The sequence below is a fragment of the Leucoraja erinacea genome, chromosome 37, assembly GCF_028641065.1.
Source record: "Leucoraja erinacea ecotype New England chromosome 37, Leri_hhj_1, whole genome shotgun sequence".
In the NCBI taxonomy this organism is placed as follows: domain Eukaryota; kingdom Metazoa; phylum Chordata; class Chondrichthyes; order Rajiformes; family Rajidae; genus Leucoraja; species Leucoraja erinaceus.
Genome location: NC_073413.1, coordinates 11,884,374 through 11,890,408, shown reverse-complemented (window position 1 = coordinate 11,890,408; position 6,035 = coordinate 11,884,374).

Below are 6,035 nucleotides of genomic sequence, written 5' to 3'. Positions count from 1 at the left end.
CTGTGGACAACATGGATAGGTGACGTTTCACAGAGTGCTGGAGTAACTCAGCGGGTCAGGCAGCATCTGTGGAGAACATGGATAGGTGACGTTTCACAGAGTGCTGGAGTAACTCAGCGGGTCAGGCAGCATCTCCTGGAAACATGGATAGGTGACGTTTCACAGAGTGCTGGAGTAAACTCAGCGGGTTGCAGCCCATCTATGGAGTGAAGGAAATAGGTAACGTTTCGGGCCGAAACCCTTCCGGGTTTCGGCCCGAAACGTTGCCTATTTCCAGAAGAGTTTCGGCCCGATACGATGCTGGTTCATTATGATGATGGACACAAAATGCTGGAGTAACTCAGTGGGTCAGGCAGCATCTGTGGAGAACATGGATAGGTGACGTTTCACAGAGTGCTGGAGTAACTCAGCGGGTCAGGCAGCATCTGTGGAGAACATGGATAGGTGATGGTTTGTGTTGGAATAATCAGGGTGAGACTGGTCCTTGATGATGCTGCTGGCCTTGCTGAGGCAGCATGAGGTGTAGATGGAGTCAATGGAAGGGAGGTTGGTTTGTGTGATGGTCTGGGCTGCCTCCACAATTCTCTGCAATTTCTTGCGGTCTTGGATGGAGTTGTTCCCAAACCATGCTGCGATGCATCCCAATAAAATGCTTTATGCTGCACGTCTGCAGAAGTTGGCGAGAGTTGTTGGGGACATTGCCGAACTTCCTACGCCTACTAAGGTAGCAGAGGCTATGTGAGTGGTGAAGGTGGAAACAGTCGTAGGCTCCACAAGAATGGGATTGGCGCTGTTGATCGATGAGGCTCGACAGGGCAGGATGTGACGATTGCAGGCCAGGTGGCTATGGGCCAATTCTGGGATTAACCTGGCAATTACTGGCTGAGGAGACTGTGGCTTCCTGGAGTTCCAGCTGCCTGCATCCACCACATAAACATCGCTGACATTTAGCCAGGAGTGGCAATTGAACCAATGATCTCATTAGTATCATTCGTTATAGAATAGCGAAACAGGTCCTCCAGTACAAGTCATCTACGCCAACCAAATTCTGAAGAAGGGCCTCAACCCGAAACATCACCCATTCCGTCTCTCCAGAGATGCTGCCTGACCCGCTAAGTTACTCCAGCTGTTTGAGTCTATTTGCTGTTTAAACCAGCATCTGCACTACAAACCAAGTTATCTGTCTGAAGAAGGGTCCCAACCTGAAACATCGCCTATCCATGTCCTCCAGAGATGTTGCCTGACCCGCTGAGTTACTCCAGCACTTTGTGCTCTATGGAAGATTCCACTATCTGCAGTTTCTTGGGTCTTTAATTGCTTTTCATCAGCTATATATATGTTGCAGATATAACCATATAATAACCATATAACAATTACAGCACGGAAACAGGCCATCTCGACCCTTCTAGTCCGTGCCGAACACATAATCTCCCCTAGTCCCATATACCTGCGCTCAGACCATAACCCTCCATTCCCTTCCCATCCATATAACTACCCAATTTATTTTTAAATGATAAAAACGAACCTGCCTCCACCACCTTCACTGGAAGCTCATTCCACACAGCTACCACTCTCTGAGTAAAGAAGTTCCCCCTCATGTTACCCCTAAACTTCAGTCCTTTAATTCTCAAGTCATGTCCCCTTGTTTGAATCTTCCCTACTCTCAGTGGGAAAAGCTTTTCCACGTCAACTCTGTCTATCCCTCATCATTTTAAAAACCTCTATCAAGTCCCCCCTTAACCTTCTGCGCTCCAAAGAATAAAGCCCTAACTTGTTCAACCTTTCTCTGTAACTTAGTTGCTGAAACCCAGGCAACATTCTAGTAAATCTTCTCTGTACTCTCTCTATTTTGTTGACATCCTTCCTATAATTAGGCGACCAAAATTGTACACCATACTCCAGAATGGGCCTCACCAATGCCTTGTACAATTTTAACATTACATCCCAACTTCTATACTCAATATAATATATAGTATATATAATATATAGTATATATAATATATATATATATAATATATATACAGATAATATATATTTTTCTGTAAATAGTTGATTTTGTAGTTTTATTCTTCATTTAATGCATCCTGTAATGGGCATCCATATGTGGTGGACATTCTCAGTGGGTTATCTGTAATGTTGTGTTTTTTTCTAGACTTTGTTTACCATCTTTCTGTTGAGATCCTCGGTGCAGAATTAGTCGCAGTTCCCAGTGGAGAGTTTGTAGACAAATCATTTCTTTTAAAATATAGAACTTTTAAGTGGATAAAAGCAAATAAAAATAACTCCATTTTTGATGTAAACTTGGAATACAGTAAATCCCCTGAATATATTAGATGTTAGGCATAAAGAGGGAATGTTTCACCCCAATGATTCAGATTCAGATTCAATTTTAATTGTCATTGTCAGTGTACAGTACAGAGACAACGAAATGCATTTTAATGGTTTTACAACAAGAGATGTTTTAGTTTATAGGAGACCTGATCATAAAACCAGTCTGTTATTCATCTCACTCTCTGCATATTCCACACTCTTACTTGGGTCTGCGGTTACTTCATAAACTAAAAAACAATCCCTTGTGCCAATTCCCTTTTGCTGGTTTTCTTTGATTTAACCACCGACCAAATCAGTCCTGATTTCTCACTAACTGCTAACGCATCTAAACGATAGAATAGGGTGGCAGCGGATAGAGCTGATGCCTCACAGCACCAGATACAGGGTCGCTGTAAGCCCTGTAAGGCAGCAATACTGCTGAGCCACTGTGCCACTTTGTGTCTATCTTTAGAAAGACAACCCTTGCTCACGTCACGAAAAGTCACCTATCCCAGTTCTCCACAGATGCTGCCTGACCCGCTCAGTTACTCCAGCACTCTGTGAAAAGTCACCTATCCATGTTCTCCACAGCTGCTGCCTGACCCGCTGAGTTACTCCAGCACTCTGTGAAACGTCACCTATCCATGTTCTCCACAGATGCTGCCTGACCCACTGAGTTACTCCAGCACTCTGTGAAACGTCACCTATCCATGTTCTCCACAGATGCTGCCTGACCCACTGAGTTACTCCAGCACTCTGTGAAACGTCACCTATCCATGTTCTCCACAGATGCTGCCTGACCCGCTGAGTTACTCCAGCACTCTGTGAAACGTCACCTATCCATGTTCTCCACAGATGCTGCCTGACCCGCTGAGTTACTCCAGCACTCTGTGAAACGTCACCTATCCATGTTCTCCACAGATGCTGCCTGACCCGCTGAGTTACTCCAGCACTCTGTGAAACGTCACCTATCCATGTTCTCCACAGATGCTGCCTGACCCGCTGAGTTACTCCAGCACTCTGTGAAACGTCACCTATCCATGTTCTCTACAGATGCTGCCTGACCCGCTGAGTTACTCCAGCACTCTGTGAAACGTCACGTATCCATGTTCTCCACAGATGCTGCCTGACCCGCTGAGTTACTCCAGCACTCTGTGAAACGTCACCTATCCATGTTCTCCACAGATGCTGCCTGACCCGCTAAGTTACTCCAGCATTTTGTGTCTATCATCATAATGAACCAGCATCGTATCGGGCCGAAACTCTTCTGGAAATAGGCAACGTTTTGGGCCGAAACCCTTTTGGGTTTCGGCCCGAAATGTTGCCTATTTCCTTCACTCCATAGATGCTGCTGACCCGCTGAGTTACTCCAGCACTCTGTGAAACGTCACCTATCATGTTCTCCACAGATGCTGCCTGACCCGCTGAGTTACTCCAGCACTCTGTGAAACGTCACCTATCCATGTTCTCCACAGATGCTGCCTGACCCGCTGAGTTACTCCAGCACCCTGTGAAACGTCACCTATCCATGTTCTCCACAGATGCTGCCTGACCCGCTGAGTTACTCCAGCACTCTGTGAAACGTCATCTATCCATGTTCTCCACAGATGCTGCTTCACCCGCTGAGTTACTCCAGCACTCTGTGAAACGTCACCTATCCATGTTTCCCACAGATGCTGCCTGACCCACTGAGTTACTCCAGCACTCTGCGACCTTCTCTTCAATACCTTGCTCCACAAAATGGAATGATGAACAGTTTGGATGGTGGAGTAACACTGAGCTGCTGCCTCAGGAGATCTAATTTCTATTAATAGACAGAGTTATTAATTGTATTTTTCCTATAGTTCAGTATTATACACCACCTGCAGATTGTAAATATTCCATTAAGAAGGATTATCATACAAGGTCTTCGATTACTGCAATTAACATAATCCATGCCCCGTAACTTTGTTTTAATGGGCAAACATCTCATTTATTCTACAAACGCTGATTCTTTAGATTTATTCAGTTCAAGGGCTCATTTCTCCCACCACCTCCCACGTCCAGCAGCCACCCTGCCCGACAAGGGAAATGAGGGAGTAGGGGATGGGAGATGAGTGTACAAAGGAAGGGAAAGTAGCAGAATGATGGGGAGAAAGGACTGTTTATATAGAATTGTAGAATTCAATGCTCATACCATTGGGTTGTTTAGCTGTGTAATCTCTTGTACAACAACCTACCATTCCAGGAATCAATCTGATGAATTTCTGCCATTCCTTAAGCTCTGCAAGAAATAGTCCAGATTATCCATCCTCTGTAGTTCATGAGGCATTTAGAATATAGAATATGGAGTTTAGGGAGCTGGGTCTCTATTCCTTGGAGCGCAGGAGGATAGGGGTCGATCTTATAGAGGTGTATAAAATCATGAGAGGAATAGATCGGGTAGATGCACAGAATCCTTTGCCCAGAGTAGGGGAATTGAGGACCAGAGGATATGGGTTTGAGGTGAAGGGGAAAAGATTTAATAGGAATCTGAGGGGTAACCTTTTTCACACAAAGGGTGGTGGGTGTATGGAATGAGCTGCCAGAGGAGGTAGTTGAGGCGTTTAAGAAACAGTTAAATAGGTACATGGATAGGACAGGTTTGGAGGGATATGGAGTTGGACCAAGCACAGGCAGGTGGGACTGGTGTAGCTGGGACATGTTGGCTGGTGTGGGCAAGTTGGGCCCAAGGGCCTGTTTCCACACTGTATCACTCTATGTCTCTATAAGAAGGACTTTAGCCACGGGCCAACGGAGAGCGCCACTAGTGGACTCCAAGACTCCACTCCCAGGGAATTAAGGTTGTGTGAGTTAGATATTGGGAATATTCCTCGCTGATGTTAGCTGGCATCAGCAGTAGCAGAATAAGCCCAAGAGAAATGGGGTTAGAGAGTCCAGGGTCCATATTTTCATTGTCATATTTCCCAACAAAATTCTTACTTGCTCCGAAAAGAAAATGCATTCATCCTGCATTAAAATTATTCTGATTAAAAATATCTTGCAAAGAAAGAGGAATGTACCAAACTAAGTGACTGAAGAGAATTAAAAATTTGTGTCGGCCATGGAAAGCAGTGTATGTAAATATATCGGGCAGTGCAGCGGTAGAGTTGATGCCTTACAGCACAAGAGACACGGGTTCGATTCAGACCACGGGTGCTGCTGTTATCATTATCCTTTTCATCCTTTTTATTGTCATCATGCAAAGCAACAATTGCACAGTGCAAAATGAGAAGATGTTTCTCAGGGAATACCAGAGCATCGCACATAAAAACTTAAACATTTCACTCATAAATAAAAATAATCCAGTTCCTGATAAAAACTACGAATTGTTTTAAAAAAATGCAGGTTAAAAAAGCAACATTAAAATACAAGTAAAAAAAAACAGTCATAAAATGTCCAGGCCACCTGATTTAAGTGGCCTGAGTCAGTGTCAGAGTTATTACTCAGTGCCAGTTATTAAATTGTCAGTGCAAAAGCAGCAGAATCAGGTGGGGTGACTGTTTAGCAGCCTCACAGCCTGTGGAAGGAAGCGGTTTAGAATTTGATAAATTCATGTGATAGGAGCAGAATTAGGCCATTCGGCCCATCTACTCCACCATTCAATCATAGCTGATCTATCTCTCATAGAAACATAGAAATTAGGTGCAGGAGTAGGCCATTCGGCTCTTCAAGCCTGCACCGCCATTCAATATGATCATGGCTGA